We start from the raw sequence: 18,850 nt of genomic DNA, 5'->3' as shown, positions 1-18,850 counted from the left end.
GCATCATACCCTTTCTCCCTCAGGGGACTTACCATATTCCTCTGTCTTTCAACCTTCCCATGGGCACGTAAACATGCTCAGATCTTTCAGATCTTGAAAAAAACACTGCAACCATAGTCATCCTGTACTTTTCAACTACTGGTCCTCCCATTCACCCATCCATCCACTCAACAAACTGTAACTGAACACCTACTATCTGCCAGGCACTATTCTAGGTGCAGGAGTATAGCAGTGAACAAAAGAAAGCCCTGACTCTCAAAGAACTTATATTCTATGGAGGTAGATAGAAAACAAATGTATAAGCAATGCATACATAGTATTGACAGAAGGCAAATAAGTGCTAAGGGAAAAATCAAGCAGAGTAAAGGGGTTGGGAGTGACTGACAATGGGTGTGTATGTGGGTATTACTTATATGAAGTGGTTAGGGAAGGCCTCCCTGGTGAGGTAAAATTTGAACAGAAACCTGGAGAAAGTTAGGGAATGAGCTTTATGGATATTGGGGAAAAGAATGTCCCAGTCAGGAGGAATAGCAAGTATAAAGATCCTGAGAAAAATGGGGCTGGTGTATTCAGGCAACAGCCACAAAGAAGGATAGAATAAAGAAAGAGGGATTGTGGCAGGAGATGAGATTGAAAGAATAGAAAGGGGCCAGGTCATGTAGGGTTCTACAGGCCAATTTAAAGCCTCAGCTTTGGCAGGAGCTCAACTGAGTTATCTGTCAGGAGTCATCTGTCATGCTGCTATTCTGCCCCGGCTGTGGGAATGGGCTTATCATGGAGAAGGGACAGTGATGCCACCCTTTCACCTGCAACACAGCTCCTACCTGCCCAATATCACCTGCAGGTTAACAAATCCAAAGTATCCAAAGCTGAAAGAAGTGGATGATGTGCTTAGTAGAGCAGCTGCCTGGAAGAATGTTGCCTCTACTGCAGAGCTGTGGCCCAAATGTGAATATCTTCATGCCTATTTTGTTCAGCTTCAGACCCACTTTGCCAATGACCACCTTCTACAAGTGCTGCAATGCTCAATGTGAACACCACAGGAGGGACTGGAGCCAGGTTGGCCCAGCTGCGACAATGTCTGTTTACCTTCTTACTCAGAGCAGATTCCCTGCTGGGAGCAACCACTTCATGTCCTGAGGATCTTTTTAGTTGGTGTGGAAAGCTAACCTTTTTAAGGTTGTTGGCCAGTGTGTCAGGAAATGGATGGCCCACCTGGCAATCAGTGGATACACTCATTAATGTCCAGGGAGATTTTATGTGTGGGATTATTCACAACTAAGTAAACTCCATTCAAGGTTGTGTTCATTCATCTTTTACATTTATTGAGCAACTGACATTCTTTTTACCATCCACCAACAATCTTAAATATTTACATTGTTTGCACAACTAATAAAGTAAAACATTAATTTAGTACATTGGTTGTTTCTAAATATTTACCTGTTAATTACAAACTTTGTTAATCAAAATTTATTCTGAATATTTAATTAAAATGAAAAGTTTAACATTGCCTTCTTAGTATTTTATATACCTTAAGAAGCAGATGTAAAACCACAAATCATGATTCCAAAATTAACTATACTTAGGACTAAACTACTTACAAAATTGCTACTAATGTAGATTTAAATTTATTGTTTCCATTCTTTCTTCTTAGAATTACAATAAGTTTATTAGGCACTCAAAAAAATAAAAAAAGACTCAAATTTGCCCTGGCCACATCATCCCAAACACCAAAAGGTTGCAGGTTTGATTTCAGGTCAGGGCACATACATAGTTTGCAGGGTCAGTCCCCAGTTATGGCGCATATGGGCAACAACCAATCAATGTTTCTCTCTCTCTTTTTTTTTCTCTCTCTCCTCTTCCTTTCTCTTTAAAAATCAATAAATAGACTTCAGGCCAAGATGGAGGCATAGGTAGACACACTGTGCCTCCTCACACAACCAAAATAAGGACAACAAAAATTTAGAAACAAAAAACCAACCAGTACTGACAGAAAATTGAACTGTATGAAAGTTCGATAACCAAGGAGTTAAAATGGACACATTCATCCAGACCTGTAGGAGGGGTGAGGGGGTGGAGCCAGGTGGCTGGGTGGAGAGGGGTTGTGGCAAAAAAAGCAGTAGCTGGCGGACCCCAGGACACAAGGTAGCAGTGGGCAGACCTGGGTGCACAGGTTGCTGCTGCTGGACCCTGAGAGTGCTGGGTGGCAGCAGATAGAACCAGCAGGGAGATGGATTGTGGAGGGGCGCAGCGTGCAAGGCAGCTGGCAGTCTGGGTGGCCCCACATTTGCACACAGATAAACCAGGCAAAACTGAAGAGCAAGACAGACTGCGCAACCCAGGACTCCAGCAATGGTAAATAAAGCCTCAAAACACCAATTATAAACACCTGTGGGGGGTGAGGTGCCAGGAGAAACTCCCAGCCTCACAGGAGAGTTCACTGGAGAGACCCACAGGGTCCTAGAATCTACACAAGACCACCCACCCAGGAACCAGCACCAGAAGGGCCCAATTTGCTGGTGGGAAGCAGCAGAGGGGACTGAAATCCGACAGAGAGCAGAACAAGTGCCATTGTTCCCTCTCTAACCCAGCCCCCACATACAGCATCACTACCCAGTGATGTGGGTTGCCCCACCCTGTTGAACACCTAAGGCTCTGCCCCTCATTCATAACAGGCCCGTCCACACCAAAAAATTATGGCTCAAACAGAAAAACAAATCAAAGCCCCAGAGCTGATACTTTTAAGTGACCAAGAGATAGCCAACTGCGCAGATGCATAGTTCAAAACATTGCTGATCAGGATGCTTACATAATTGGTTGAATTTTGTCATAAATTAGATGAAAGAATGAAGGCTACACTGAGCGAAATAAAGGAAAATGTACAAGGAACCAACAGTGATGGGAAGGAAACTGGGACTCAAATCAATGGAGTGGATCAGAAGGAAGAAAGAAACAACCAAACAAACAGAAAAGAATGAAGAAATGAGAATTTTTTAAAAATGAGGAGAGGCTTAGGACATCCAGGACATCTTTAAATGTTCCAACATCCAAATTATAGGGGTACCAGAAAAGGAAGAGGAAGAGCAACAAGCGGAAAAGTTATTTGAACAAATAATAAAGGAGAACTTCCACATTCTGGCAAAGGAAATAGACTTCTAAGAAGTCCAGGAAGCTCAGAGAATCCCAAAGAAGGTGGGCTCAAGGAGGAACACACTAAGGCACATCATAATTACATTAGCCAAAATTAAAATGAAGTCAAGAACTCTAGAAGCAGCAAGAGATAAGGGGACAGTCATCTACAAAGGAGTTCCCATCAGACTGTCAGCTGATTTCTCAAAAGAGACCTTGCAGGCAAGAAGGGGCTAGAAGGAAGTATTCTAAGTCATGAAAGGCAAGGACCTACATTCAAGATTGCTCTATCCATCAAAGATTTCATTTAGAATAGAAGGGCAGATAAAGTGCTTCTCAGATAAGGTCAAGTTCAAGGAGTTCATCATCGCCATTGTATGAAATGTTAAAGGGATTTATCTAAGAAAAAGAAGATAAAAAACATGTACGGTAAAATTACAGCAAACTCACAATGATTAACAACCACACCTGAAATGAAAACAAACTAAGCAAACAACTAGAACAGGAACAGAACCACACAAATGGAGATCACACGGAGGGTTAGCAACAGGGGATTGGGAAGAGGAGAGAGGGGGAAAAAGGTACAGAGAATAAGTAGCATAGATGGTAGCTAGAAAATAGACAAGGGGATGACAAGAATAGTATGGGAAATGTAGAAGCTAAAGAATTTATAAGTGTGACACATGAATATGAACTAAAGGGGGGGAAATGAGTAGGAGAGGGTGTGTAGTGTGGAGGAGAGTGAAGGGGGAAAATGGGACAACTGTAATAGCATAATCAGTAAAATATATATTTAAAAAATTCATAAACATAACCTAAGGTGAGGATTTAAAACAACGAAAACTCAGCTTTTACCCTGAAGAAATCTGAGCGAGAGAATGATAACTGGCCTTTGGTTAGAAGGATTGTTCTAGCCACTGTGTAGAAAGTAAACTATAGAGAGAAAAGATGGAAGCAAGGAGACCAAACAGGAGGCTATTACAATGCAGGCAAATCATGGGAATGGCTTGTACAAGGGTGATAAAAGTGGAGTTGGAGAGAGGTCATCAAGCTCTGAATATATTTTGAAGTTAGAGCCAGTAGGATTGATGATATGGGCTTTGCAAGAAAAATATCAAGGAGAAGTACAAGATTTTTAGCCTAGTCTACTGGAAGAAGGGAGTTGCCATAACCTGAAATCAGGAAGGCTATAGGACTAATGGTTCATTTTAGTTTTATATCATTCTGTTTCTTTGATGGTGGGTAGGGGCAAAATGGAAATTATAAGTTTGATTGGAGACAAATGAAGATGTTGAGTAGGCAGTTGGAAATACAGAATTCAAGGGTAGTCCAAGATGGAGATTTGAATTGAAGAGTTGTTAGCACATAGTAGTTAAAGAGATGAGATGGCCAAGGAAGTAGATGCAGACCCAGAATAAAAGATTTCTGAGTACTAAGTCTTAGGGCTCCCCAACATGAAGAGCCCAGGGAGGAGAGAAGGACCCAGTTTAGGACACTAGAGCAATGAAGGAGCAATCAGTGAGTAAGGTGAGAAGAAAAGCAAGACAGGGAAGTTCTAGGAGCAGGAAGTGTTTCAAGAAAGAGGTTGAGTAAATCAGGGGAGAGAGTGAAAATATGTATGATGCAGGAGTGAGGTAGAATGGCTGGAGTGATACCTTTGAGTAGGTAAGTGTGCACAAGAGGATGGCCAGCCTCACCAGGAGTACCTGTCCTTAACGTACAGCACCAGGGCGAGGCAGACTATGTAGGCCCAGATGCTCTATCTCCCCTCCCAGTTCTGGTCTTCTCAAGAGTGGCTTTCCCATTCAGCCTCCATCATCTGTCCCCTTTTCTAGTTTCCAACTGGGAGACTAGCACTGAGGAGCATCATTGTAGACCTAGGATGGAGTGAGGATGGAAGCCCTCTTCAGTTGCATTTCCATTTATCACCAGGAGCAGGCAAAGGGTAGCAAGTACCTATATCAAATGTGGCAGGGAGAACTCAAAAAGGAGTAGGGGAGAAATGTCTGTTTAAGTCCTCTGCCCATGTTTTAATTGAATTATTTGGTTTTTTGTTAAGTTGTATGAGCTTCTGATATATTTTGAATATTAACACCTTATTGGATGTATCACCAAGGAATATCTTCTCCCATTCAGTAGATTGTTAATGGTTTTCTTAGCTGTGTAAAACCTTTTTAGCTTGGTGTAGTCCCATTTGTTTAATTTTTCTTTTGTTTCCCTTGCCTGAGAGAGACATATCCAAAAAGACATTGCTAAGAGCAATGTCACAGAGTTTACTGCCTATTTCCTTCAAGGAGTGTTATGGTTTCAGGTCTTACATTTAAGTCTTTAAACTATTTTGAGTTTCCTGTTGTACATGGTATAAGAAATTGGTCCAGTTTCATTCTTTTGCATGTATCTGCCCAGTTTTCCCAATGCCATTTATTGAAGCAACTGACTTGACCTCATTGGGTATTCTTGCTTTCTTTGTCATAGATTAACTGACCATTATACTCAGCCATAAAAAAGAATAAAATCTTACCATTTGTGACTACGTGGATGGACCTAGAGAGTATTATGCTAAGTGAATTAAGTCAGACAAGGACAAATACCACATAATTTAACTTATATGTAGAATCTAGAGAAGAAAAGAAATGAACAAAAGAGAAACAAACTCATAGATACATAAAATGAATTGGTGGTTACCAGACGCAGTGTTGGGGAGATGGTTGAAAAAAGTGATGGGATTAAGAAGTACAATTGACAGTTATAAAAATGGTTAAGGATGTAAAGTACCACATAGGGAATATAGTCAATAACATTATAATATGTATAGTGTCAAATGTGTAAGATAAATGTCTAATCACTATGCTGTACAATAGAAATTAATGTAATATTGTCTGTCAACTGTAATTTTTTAAAAATAATTAATTAAAAAAGAACAGGGAATTTGGAGGTCACTGTTAGTCCCTTCCTGGCTTTGCAGGTTTCCTGTCCATGATGTCGCCTACTTCACTCATCCTGCCTGCTACAGGGCAGAATGGGAAATCCTTCCAGTTTGTCTCAGTGAGAAATAGCTGGTGGCTCAGCTGGTTACAGAGGAGACTGAGGATGATGCTTGGAGGAAGAGGAGGCAGAGGCCCAGAACAGCTGACCTACTTCTCCTAGCCACTTGGCCACTGCTTGGCAAGCTGGGATGTCCTGGTTTCTAGTTCACTGTACTGTCTGTATCCCACTTCCACCAGCCAGGGTTAAGGCATTCACTCCAGAGTTCAAGTGTTCAAGTTTTCTCGACGCAGAGGATGGGGTAGAGGGTGGGGTCAGGTACAGGAGTGAGTGTGGGTAGCCTGGAGGACAATGAGCCAGGTTTCCCCCTTGAGGGAGCTCTCATGATACCTGGGGAGATACACCATGGGACAAGTAGAGGACGCTGGGCAGCACACATCGGAACAGACAGGATTGAAGCTGGAGTCTGAGTCAGAAGCCTTGGGGAAGTAAGTGAACTCATCCAGTTTCAGAGGAGCACATCTGATAGACTCCTTTTCCCTGAAGTGAGAGGAACTGGACTTTGTGAATATGTACAGAGGGGTGGAGGGTAGTGGAGAGGGATCATGTTTTGACAGCAGTGTTGTCCCCAACAGGATGAAGGGCTGATTGGGGAATTTCTAGGGTGAGGGGAGAAACTTGGTGGCTAGGGTCATTCCTCAGAAGTGGACACATATTCCCCTGAGTGGATGAAGTCATTGCTGCTGCTGAAGTCCCCATCTGGAAACCCAAGGGTTTCCTTGCAGAGTCTGGCTGTAAAGATTCCTTTAGAAGTTGTGTTTGTGATGATCTCATCATGGGAAACAAGGAAAGAAGAGGTGCCAAATATGTTACTGTGCTGAAAGACCAGCTTTAAGAAAACAAATGCAAGATTGTATTCATTAGCAACTGCTAGCCCTCAAAGTGGAAAAAGCCGATAAGAAATAACAGCCCACAGCTGAATGGTAACATTGGGTGAAGTGGGCTGGTAGGTAGAGAGCCCCACTTCTGGTGGCAGGAACAGAGCAGAGGGACATGGTTAGAGAACTGAGCCTTGGCCACTGCCTGAGGATGCTGCAGCTCACACAGCCTGCTGATCCCAGACCGGGCTTTTCCCCAGGAGCACTAACCCCAGTGGAGACCTAGCAGTAGCCAAGACATGGTCCAACAGGAGCTACTTCCATCACACACTATATTTTTCCAGAAGAGAGGCACAGTGGGCTGAGAGAAGCCAGGGAAGGAAAGGGGGCTAGCAATGGCCATTGGTGGTCCTGCCTCAGAAATGAGAGATTGACATAAAGACAGCAGGTTGAGAACTTCCCACTAGGAAGGACAATACACTGTTCTCACCTTTGGGCAGTTAAGCCTCCCCTGTGTCCCATAGTCCCTGTGGGACTATGTTCAGATGTCCTGAAGATAGCGAGCACATTGTCTCAAGCCCAACTGAAATCAAATGACCACAATAGACTCTGCAACTGGAAACAGCAATACTAGTATTGCTATATTAGTACCAGAGATTTAGCACCTAGATTGAGATGAGGATTTCTGGATTTTAAGTGGTTTGTCCACCCTCTTCCTTACGAGGCTCTCCATTGCTGGCTTTTGATGCTGGACCCCTTGTTCTCCCAGCCAAGGGCACTCGACCTTACTCTTCAAGCTGGAGCTGTTAAGTCTGTTCTGTGCTCTCTTCTCTGAGCCTGTCTTAGGCCAAAACTAAGAGCAGGGCCAAGGTGAGGGTGACATAAAGGAAGCACCTATGGCACAACATTCAAGGAGGCCTCACTCTCAGTTATTAGCAAGTTATTTGCATGTGATTAGAAGTCATTAGACAAAACAACTCCCCATGGGATGGAAGATTTTCCTAGGCCCTGTGGTGCTATTTTATTTTGTTGTTTTGTCTTTAACTCTGTCCCGACCCATCTCTTTAAAGGACTACCCTGGCACTCCAGCAGCAGGACACAGACTCAGAGATGGACTCCTGCTGTTTGGGGCCCCATGAGCCTGGACTATGGCGAAGGAAGAGGAAAGGGAGGTGGGGGCTGAATGGTTCCACCAGGGACATGGGAGGAGCAGGGCAGACAGTGAAGAGGGTGACCAAGGAAGAAATGAGGCAAGTGGGTCAGATGAAGGCAGCCAGTCACACAAGCCCTGCTGGGAGAGATGTGTCAAGGAGGGGGTGAGGTGATCCCCAGGGAGCCTCTTTAGAGGCCCCTCCCCTTTTCTAGGCTGCTCCTGTTTTGTTGCTGGCCAGGGCATTCCAGGTGGGTATACTCGGATCTAGACACCTGAAGTCTACCCCAAAACTCAAGTACCAGGAATAAGAAACTAGAAAGCAGGAACCTGCTGTTGTCACTGTACCATAGGCAACCCTGCACAGGATCTGGTCATTTAGAGGAAACGCGGTGGCCTTAGAAAGTATTGGCAGGATGGATGGCTCCAGATGGCAGCCTGGTGAGCCAGAAATGAGTGAGCAGGGTGGGGGTGGCTTTTGCCAAGATGTCAAGGATTTGAGGCCTGAAAATGCAAACACCTCACCAGGTAATCTGCAGCCACCAGCCTGAGCAGAGTGAGGCCAATGAGGAGATATTGGTGTCACAGGAATCCTTGAAAAGATGCCCAAATAGGGCCTTAAACCCCGGCACTGACAAAAGTCCATTTTTTTTCTTATGGAAATGAATAGATTTTGAGTATCATTCCCAGGCCAGGCATGTCAATGTCTGTGAGATGCTGTCTGAAAGATGGGCTCCTTAGCTGCTCTAGACAAGCTGCTCTGGGCTCTGGAGCTGTTTGCTTGATTCAAGTGTATTCAATCGATGAGGGGATCCTTGTCATTTGATATGTCAGAGGAGGCAAAAGGAAATTGAATCTCACCGTGGACTCATACTTTCTTTTCTCAGGAGGGTTAACGAGAGGCTCAGACACCCCCCCCCCACACACACACACCCTGTTCCTTTCCAGAATAATGGTCTGAAGTTCCTTACAGATAGCTTGGGAAGGACAAGACTATCAAAGGTAATCATTTTTGCCTCACTAGTCTTGAGTGAGCAAGGGTACCTTGGGGGCCAGGCCAAGGGCTGGAAGCAATCGAGAGCTGGCGTGGCAGCTCCACAAGGCCTCCAGTTACCAGGCTCCTTCTGGCTTTCTCCTGGCCACCCTTAGTTTTGGTCCTCTTAGTTACATAGTGGCTGCTTTACTTTTGTTTGGTGTCTGTACTCTAAGCACCAAGAAAAGGGAGAACAAAAAGCAAAAGGCAAAGACAGGCCAGTAAGCCTGTTCCTTTAAAAAAAAACTGTGTTGAAATACACATAAAAATTTACCATTTTAACCATTTTTCCAAGTTTTTATTTATTTAAAAAAATATATTTAAATATATTTTATTGATTATGCCATTGAAGTTGTCCCATTTTCCCCCTTTATTCCCCTCCTCCCTGCACACGCCCTCCCCTCCATATCCCACCCTTTAGTTCATGTCCATGTGTCATAAGTTCTTTAGCTTCTACATTTCCCACACTATTCTTGCCCTCCCCCTATGTATTTTCTACCCACCGTCTATGCTACTTATTCTCTATCTTCTCCCCACCCCTCCTCCTCCCACTCTCCTGTTGCAAACTCTCCATGTGATCTCCATTTCTGTGGCTCCGCTCCTGTTTTAGCTGTCCTCTTAGTTGGCTCTTGTTTTAAGTGTTGTGGTTAATAACTGTGAGTTTGCTGTCCTTTCACTGTTCATATTTTTATCTTCCTTTTCTTAGAGAAGTCCCTTTAACATTTCATATAGTAAGGGCTTGGTGATGATGAACTCCTTGAACTTGACCTTATCTGAGAAGCACTTTATCTGCCCTTCCATTCTAAATGAAAGCTCTGATGGATAGAGTAATCTTGGATGTAGGTCCTTGCCTTTCATGACTTAGAATACTTCTTTCCAGCCCCTTCTTGCCTGCAAGGTCTCTTTTGAGAAATCAGCTGACAGTCTGATGGGAACTCCTTTGTAGATGACTGTCCCCTTATCTCTTGCTGCTTCTAGGATTCTCACCTTCATTTTAATCTTGGGTAATGTAATTACAATGTGCTTTGGTGTGTTCCTTCTTGGGTCCAACTTCTTTGGGACTCTCTGAGCTTCCTGGATTTCCTGGAAGTCTATTTCCTTTGCCAGATTGGAGAGGTTCTCCTTCATTATTTGTTCAAATAACTTTTCCCTTGTTGCTCTTCCTCTTCTCCTTCTGGTACCCCTATAATTTGGATGTTGAACATTTAAAGATGTCCTGGAGGTTCCTAAGCCTCTCCTCATTTTTTTTGAATTCTTGTTTCTTCATTCTTTTCTGTTTGGTTGTTTCTTTCTTCCTTCTGGTACACTCCATTGATTTGAGCCCCAGTTTCCTTCCCATCACTATTGGTTCCCTGTGCATTTCCCTTCATTTCACTTAGTGTAGCCTTCAATTTTTCATCTAATTGGTGACCAAAATCAACCAGTTCTGTGAGCATTCTGATCAGCAGCGTTTTGAACTGTGCATCTGATAGGTTGTCTATCTCTTGATCACTTAAAAGTATTGGCTCTGGGGCTTTGATTTGTTCTTCTGTTTGAGCCATAATTTTTTGGTCTAATCGCACCTATTATGTAGTGAGGAGCGGAGCCTTAGGTGTTCACCAGGGTGGGGCAACCCACATCACTGGGTTGTGATGCTGCATGTGGGGGTGGGGTCAAAGAGGGAACGATGGAGCTTGCTCTGCTCTCTGTTGGATTTCAGTCCCTTCTGCCACTTCCCACAAGCAAATTGGGCCCTTCTGGTGCTGGTTTCCAGGTGGGTGGGCTTGTATACATTCTAGGACCCTGTGGGTGTCTCCAATGAACTCTCCCGTGAGTCTGGGAGTCTCTCCTGGCACCTCAACCCCCACAAGTTTTTTCAATTGGTGCTTTTAGGCTTTATTTCCCATTGCTGGGGTCCTGGGTTGCATGGTCTGTCTCACTACCTATTTTTGCCTGGTTTATCGGTGCACGAATGTGTTTCCACAGTCAGCCAATCTCCTTGTGTGCCTTACTGGGCGCCTCACCTTGCGCACCTCACTGGGTTTGCTGGTTTCCTCCCCTCACCTGGGTCTGCCAACCACTGCTTTTTCCTGCCTCTACTCCTCTCCTCTGGCTGCCAACTCCACCCCTCTTACTTGATCTGGATCAATGGTTTGTTGTCGGACTTCCATACAGTTCAATTTTCTGTCTGTTCTGCTTGTGTTTTTGTTTCTAAATCTTTGTTGTCCTTAAACTGAGCCCCAGTTTCCTTAAATTTGGTTGTGTGAGGAGGCACAGTATTTCCACCTATGCCTCCCATGTTGGCCAGAAGTCTATTTTAAATATATTTTATTGATTATGCTATTACAGTTGTCCCATTTACCCCACTTTATTCCCCTTCCTCCTGCACACCCCTCCCACCCACATTCCCTTCCCCCCTTTCAGTTCAGGTCCATGGGTCATACTTGTAAGTTCTTTGACTTCAGTGTTTCCTACACTATTCTAAACTTCCTCCTGTCTATTTTCTGCCTACCATTTATACTACTTATTCTCTGTGTCTTTTTCTCCTCTCCCTCCCCACACCTCCACTGATAACCCTCTATGTGATCTCCATTTTTGTGATTCTGTTCCTATTGTAGTTGTTCTCTTAGTTTGTTTTTGTTTTTAGGTTTGGTTGTTAATAACTGTGAGCTTATTGTCATTTTGCTGTCCATAGTTTTGGTCTTCTTTTCCTTAATGAGCCCCTTTAACATTTCATAGAATAATGGTGATGATGAACTCCTTGAACTTGACCTTATCTGAGAAGCATTTTATCTGCCCTTCTATTCTAAATGAAATTTTTGCTGGATAGAGCAATCTTGGATGTAGGTCCTTGCCTTTCATGACTTGAAATACTTCTTTCCAGCCCCTTCTTGCCTGTAAGGTCTCATTTGAGAAATCAGCTGACAGGCTTATGGGAATTCCTTTGTAGGTAACTCTCTACTTTTCTCTTACTATTTTTAAGATTCTCTCCTTCAGTTTAATTTTGGTTGATATAATTATGATGTGCCTTGGTGTGTTCCTCCTCGGGTCCAATGTCTTTGGGATTCTCTGAGCTTCCTGGACTTCCTGGAAGTCTATTTCCTTTGCCAGACTGGGGAAGTTTTTGTTGTTGTTGTTGTTCAAATAAGTTTTCAATTTCTTGCTCTTCCTCTTCTTCTTCTGGCACCCCTATGATTCAGATGTTGGAATGTTTAAAGATGTCCTGGAGGTTCCTAAGCCTCTTCTCATTTTTTTTTTTGAATTCTTATTTTTTCATTCTGTTCTGGTTGAATGTTTCTTTCTTCATTCTGCTCCAAAACATTGATTTGAGTCCTTGTTTCCTTCCCATCACTGTTGTTTCCCTGTATATTTTGCTTTATTTCACTTTGGGTAGCCTTCATTTGTTCCTTCATTTTGCAACCGAGCTCAGTCAGTTTTGTGAGCATCCTGATTACCAGTGTTTTGAACTGTGCATCTGATAGGTTGGCTTTCTCTTCATTGCTTAGTTGTATTTTTTTCAGAGCTTTGATCTGCTCTTTAATATGGGCCACTTTTTTTCTGTCAGTGCCTACTGATATACTTTTAGAGAGAGGGGAAGGGAAGGAGTGAGAGAGGGAGAGAAGCATTGATGTGAGAGAGAAACATCAAATGGTTGCCCCTTATTCACACCACAACTGCAACACTACCAGGGACCAAACTTGCAACCCAGGCATGTGCCCTAACCAGGAATTGAGCTGGCAACCTTTCATTTTGTGGGATGATGCCCACCAACTGAGCCATACCAGCCAGATCCCATCTTAACCATTTTTAAGTGCACAGTTCAGTAGTATTACGTGCATTCACATTGTTTTGCAGAAGTCTTTTCCATCTTGCAAAACTGATCTGCTATACCCATTAAGTGACAGCTCTGCATTCCCTCCTCCCCACAAACCCTGAAGCCACCATTCTACCCTCTGTCTCAACAAAGTGACTACTCTAGATAGCTCACTCTCTAGAATCATAAAGTATTTTGTTTTTCTGTGACTAAGTCCTTGAGGACTTAGCATAATGTCCTCAAGGCATGTGTCAGAAATTCCTTCTTTTTTAAGGTTGAGTAATGTTCTGATGTATGAATATACCATATTTTGTTTATCCACTCATCCATTGATGGACACTTGGGTCGCTTCCACCTTTTGGCTATTGTGAATAATGCTGGTATAGACATGAGTGTACAATATTTCTTTGAGACCCTGCTTTCAATTCTTTTGGGTACATACCCAGATGTGAAATGTTTGGATACTATGGTAATTTTATTTTTAATTTTTTTGAGGAAATACCCTGCTGTTTTCCATAGTGTAAGTCTTCTCCTTTAAGAAGCTTTCCTCTAAGCTCCAACCAGTGAGTTCCATTCCTGTCTCCTGGGCCACAGTGGGTCACATGACCACCTCTGCTATAAGCAGTTTGAGAAAGGATGTATTTTCAGCCAGGCATGTAACAAACAGCTGAATTGAAGTGATTCCCCCATGCTGAGATGGTCACTCTAGCTGGTGTGTTTGGGGCCAGGTACCTAAGTCTCAGCAGAGCCTGTCCTGCTGACGTGCTGTGTATCCCCTGCCCCAGCTGTTTGCACTTTCTGGGGGATCAGTGCCCTCTTAAGCCACTGCTTCCTGAAATGAGAGCCATTACTCATTTCCTTCCCTCCTGACCTGTTCTCTTGAAAAACTGTATCATATTGTCTTTTGGCTTTTATCCTAAGTCGCCCCCCAGCCCCCACCATCTGCCCTGTGCTGTTCCCTCACTGTCTGTCACAGCTGAGTCATGCCTTCCCTGCCAGGCTATAGTCCTCTGGGATGGGACCCTGTGTCACCACAGCAGGGCAGAAAGCACAGAACTGACTTGTGGACAAAGGAAGGAAAGTAAATCCCTCTAGATTTGTTCAAGGGTTCCGCTGCAGGACTCCTGGCTGTCAGCCCAGGGACGCCTCTCTCCCGGACACTTTGCCCCAGGTTGTGTGGCACCCAGTAGGGCTACTCATCCTGAGACCTGCGAGGCCAGACCCAGGCAGAACAGGGCTGGACAGGGCAGGGAGAGCAGCGTGGATTGGTGGGGAAGCTAACGACTTCCAGGGACCCTGGAGCAGGTGGCCTGGCTTTGATGCCCCGCACCCTGCTCCCATCCCTCGGAGCCGCCAGACAGACACAGCCACCATCAGGCTTATATTCAGGAACGCCTGTGCCCAGAGACTCAAACACAGAGTTTCTCACGTGTTCACAAAGACACATACCCACACACCATGAACACACACCCACACACACCCCACAGTTAAATATGAATTCAGCATTAAGTTCCACGGAGCAAATCTTGGTTCTTCCACTTAATAGCTGGTTATTTTGAAGCAAGTTACTTAGTCTTTGTGTCTTAATTTCCTTACTTGTAAAGATGAGGATGTAATAGCATTTACCTCACTGAGTTGTGAAGATGAAGTGAGATACAGTGGTGAAGAGCTTTAAGTGGCTGACATACAGACACACGTGCTCCTGCGTGTTTCTCAAGCCCTCCCCCATAGTCTAGCCACTTGGTGGTAGGCTTGGCAAAAGCAAAACAGGGATGATATTATCTACTTGATGGGCTGTTGTGAGGATCCACAGAGGCCCAGCGTGGAAACAGCCTGTCCCACAGAAGCCTGTTCCACTGGAGCTTTTGCTGTCTGTAGCCGATGAAGATCAGGTCACACAACAAGTGCAGGGAGGGACGGGCCGAGGCAGAGTCTGCCCCCATGTCCTCCCAGGCTGGAGATGGGTCTTATAAGCACAGAGCCTGCACCAGGGTGGTCCGAGTTGCAACCTCTTCGGGAGCCGAGCTGGTCTGGCCAGTGCCTGGCGTGTGGCTAGGGATGGGGCTGGCCGCCGGGGGGGGGGGGTGCCGTGGGCGGAAGGAAAAGAGGAAAACCAGCTCCGTGGAAATTACCCTGCGGTTGGCTCAGGCGCCCATTACGCCGTATTTATAGAGCAGCTCTTAATTCCTCGCAGTCGAATTAACCCTTTCCAGACCGCGGTGCCGGCCCGGTGTGGAGGGAAGAAGGCCTGGGGTCGGACAGCAGAATGTGAGCTACCGCGCTGCCGCCAGCAGCCTGGTGAGGAGGGGGTGGGAAGTCAGTGACCAGCCCACTGTCCCTCTCGTGGAAACTAAACTTTGGATCCTGGGAGTGTGGGAACGGGGAGGAGGAGGGGCAGCGATTAGGCCAGCACCTCCTTCCCTCCCGGTGCTTCTCCCTGCGTGGTCAGCCCTGGGCTCAGGGGCGGGGTCCGGGCCCCTCGCCCTGCCCAGCGGGCGGGCGCAGGCCTTGGCCCCAAAACGCGCCGCTGGGCCAATCCGGTCTCCGGGCTCACCCGCCGCCTCTCCGGGCCCCCGGCTTCCTCCTGCCCGCCCCGCCCCTCCGACTCCCCGGCCGCCCCCGACCCCCACTGGGGTCGGGCCTCACGGCAGCTGCGGCGGCGTCCACAGCTCCTCCGAGTCCTGGATCCCGGGAGTGGGCGCGGCGCGGTGAGTGCTTGCGTGGCTGGCGCGGGCGCGGGCGGCCTTTGTCTGTGGCCGGTCCCTGCTGCAAGGCCGCCAGAGCGGGCAGTGCAGCGTCCCCTCCCTCGTAGGGTGCAGCCGCCCGGCCTGCTCCCGGTCCGGAGCTGACCCTAGTGTGGTGAGCAGGGAGAACCCGAGCGGCAACCCTGGCTCCGGGGGCCCAGAGGCAGCCGGGGGAGGCTGGAATCCAACCCCGCCTCCAACCTGGCCACCCCCTCCCTCCAGCCCAGGGGACTGGGGCACGGTGTGACCTGCCTGGGTGGGTGGTCGTGATTACGGAGGCCCCGGGTGTGCAGGGGCCAGGTAGGCACATCCGTCACTGTGTTGGTGATTCTGAAAGGCTTAACCGGCTGGCTGGAGCTGGAAGGGAAGCGGTCTCCGGCTCCTGCAGAGGAAAACAGCTTGACCACGAGTTCTGAGTGGGGGGAGCTACCTGAGAGGGGAAGGCGAGTGCTTAGGGTCCGCTCTGCCTGGGCTTGAAGGACGGAGGAGTGGATGACCCGAGGAGTTCTACAGGCGGCAGTGGGCGTGAGGGGGGCTTATTCTGAGAACGGGTAGGGATAGCTGGCCCGGGTGAAAGGGTGAATAGGTGTTGGGGGAGGGGAGGGGACAGTGGGATGCCTAAGAACGGGAAAGCACAGGGGTGGGGTGGTTTGGGCTTGGAGTGTTCCCAGGGAGATAGTGGGTGAGGTGGGATGGAGACAGAAGGGAACCGGTGAAGGGAAGGTGGGGACCAGAGGGGGGGACAGGAGAGGGAAGGGGATTGAATCCCAGGTTTCAAGGCCCTCACTTACTGTTCAGCCATCAAATTGACGGCTTTGGGAGCCTAAGGCAGTGAACTGCAAGAAAAGGGGATTTATTTCCAAAGGGCGACCTGCCCTAATGAGAAATGTGTGATGAGTGACTCAGATATGGGATATGTCATTGAGAGAAAATGCCAGCAAGTAGTTAAAAAAAGGGGGGGGGGGCGCTGAGAGGGTTTGTTTGACGTGAGAAAAGTTGCTTCAAATGGGATGTGGCTAATTGTGAATGACTCTGATTTCCCATTCAATTAGGGCTCCCAGTCCTTTTCTTATAGGCATCTTTAGCATTTAGCTTCTGTTTTAGCAAGCAACGAAGCGGTCAGTCTTTAAGAGAGTTCTTTATTTAGTTCTGCCTCCTGGCTAATTCCCTCTGGCCTCCCAGAAATTCCTAGGAAATCTGATGCTGTGCAGCCCTCCTTGTAGTTTGGGGGCCTGCGCCCATAGGTGGGGCCCTTTTGGAGGCTGAGGGAAATTGAAGTCTAAACTGGAAACTGAAGTTTAAACTTGTGGGATGGGCAGGCTGGTCTAAGTGGTGGGGAAGGGTGAAGGGCTGCAGGGTCTGGGTGGTGGCTGACTTTCGGCTCATTTGGGAATGGACTGTTTGGGTGAGTACATTTCCCTGACATCTGAAGTTTTCCAGCTTAAGCACCAACACTTCTGTTAACTGTTGAGCGTGGGAGTCTTTCTCCTGTATTATGTACAGCACAGTCTGACACCAGGACACTCATTTTCTTTATGACTTCAAGTCAGTGTTGTGGGCCTCAGTTTTTGGACTGAGGGGCCATAAGGCAAGGGGACTGTTGGAGTGAGCTTTGCACTTGGCTTCAGCAATGCTTTTATTGGTCCCATGAATGGTCTTCGGAGTTTTTTCTCTCTTCAAAGGTGGTTTGTATTGCCTACCTGCTCTGAGCTTTCCAATCGGACCACACAGCTTGTTAGAGGTGAGCAGCCTGTGCTGATGCGAGCCTGAGGATGAGAAGGATGCCCGACTTGAAGACCGCTTTCTTTCCAGACCCTGGTCCTCTTCAGCTCTGCCAGGCACCTGACGGGAGCCGGCAGCCTGGATGTCCGGCATCTGGGTGCTCGAATGTTTGGAAAGGACTGTAAGAGAAGTGTCGTCCTTTCTGAGGAGGCGGTGCCCTTATTCCGGTGAGGTTGATGTCTGAGTCTTCTTTGTGGGAGTTCCCCCATCCTTAAACTGCACCCTTCTCCAGAGTCATATATCTTCATTCTTTGGAGCAGAATTTGGGTTTCACACTGACCTGGACAATACCCTGTGGGGTCAGAGACCCAGAGGGGTCATAGAGCCATCTGAGTTGGGACTCCACAGCACCCAGAGAGACTCCTAGAAAGAGTTGTAGGACAGGCATCTGGCCTTTTGCTGGCTGCTTCGCAGCTAGACATGCAGGGTTTGGGCTGGGTAAAGAAAATGACCCAAGTCCAAGCAGCCTCGGAGATTAGGACTCCACAGGGCATGAGTCTGTGGCCCTGAGTCATGGGGTCAGGCGAGGGAGAAGAAAGGCAGGCAGGATGATGTCACTGCCCATGACCTTGTCCTCTGAGTGGGTGGCTATCCCTTTCCCACACCCCCGGGATGGGAGTGACAGGTTTGTCCTCTAGCAAAAGAGGGAGAGCGTAGCCTGACCTAGGGGAGAGGGAAGAGGGTACACGTATGTGACCCTTGAATAATTGTCTTTGGTCTCACTGCCTCAGAATGGAACAAACATCTGGAAAAGGGCCACATGTGCTGTTATGCAACTCTCCCTCACTTGCCATCTCCAGTTCTGCCTCGCCTGCAATATGAGTTTCCAGATAAGATCACTGCGTTTTCAAGTTTGGGGGCTAGAGCTATCCTGGATGCTCAATAAAATATCATCTCACTTAATCATTATGGCAGTCCAGTGAGGTAGGATAGCATTAGCTCTGTTGTGTAGGTGGGGATACTGAGGCTCAGAGAGGGGAAGTCTACCAAAAGACACAGCTGCTGATGCTGGAGCTGGGATTGGGTCTGTCTCCAGGACTGACTCTTTCTGGCACTCGGGAGGCAGGCACAGGCTTCTTGTTGTGTAGCCTGGCAAGATGTGCTGAGTGTCCTCACAGTGAGGCAGCAAGGCCTCATCTGGGGGGGTAGCTGGGGAGAGGGCAGGCCTGATTTGGGTGTCTCCAACCAGTCGTCTTGGCATCCCATCCGGGTCATTGCTGAGAGCGCTTGGTCTTCTGGAGGATGGTCCTCAGCATACCTGTGCCTCCAGGGGCCACTCCCACACCCTCTGGTTCTGACAGTGCTGTACCTCTTCTACACCCCTCATGCCTTCAGACATTTGGCCTTCTTGAGGCT

General features: G+C 46.9%; 1 protein-coding gene and 1 pseudogene across 2 annotated transcripts in view; both read left to right on the top strand.

The window, feature by feature from the left end:
- The first annotated feature begins 735 nt into the window (after nucleotides 1-735).
- Nucleotides 736-17,665, top strand: LOC119034514 (DNA-directed RNA polymerase III subunit RPC10-like; annotated as a pseudogene).
- Nucleotides 15,209-18,850, top strand: part of CD276 (CD276 molecule) — a 28,395-nt gene continuing 24,753 nt past the window's right edge. Inside the window, exon 1 of one of the 2 annotated variants that reach the window (XM_053656869.1) lies at nucleotides 15,209-15,266. The gene's annotated coding sequence lies outside the window, so the exon portion shown is untranslated. Of the gene's footprint in view, nucleotides 15,267-15,456; nucleotides 15,677-18,850 lie in introns of those variants that run through there. The other variant, XM_037134515.2, reaches the window with a different exon arrangement.

This window comes from Artibeus jamaicensis, unplaced genomic scaffold, assembly GCF_021234435.1.
Source record: "Artibeus jamaicensis isolate MK-2021 breed Jamaican fruit bat unplaced genomic scaffold, CSHL_Jam_final scaffold_286, whole genome shotgun sequence".
Lineage (NCBI taxonomy): Eukaryota > Metazoa > Chordata > Mammalia > Chiroptera > Phyllostomidae > Artibeus > Artibeus jamaicensis.
The sequence above is the reverse complement of the archived record's forward strand: the minus strand, read 5'-3'. Positions and strand labels throughout refer to the sequence as shown.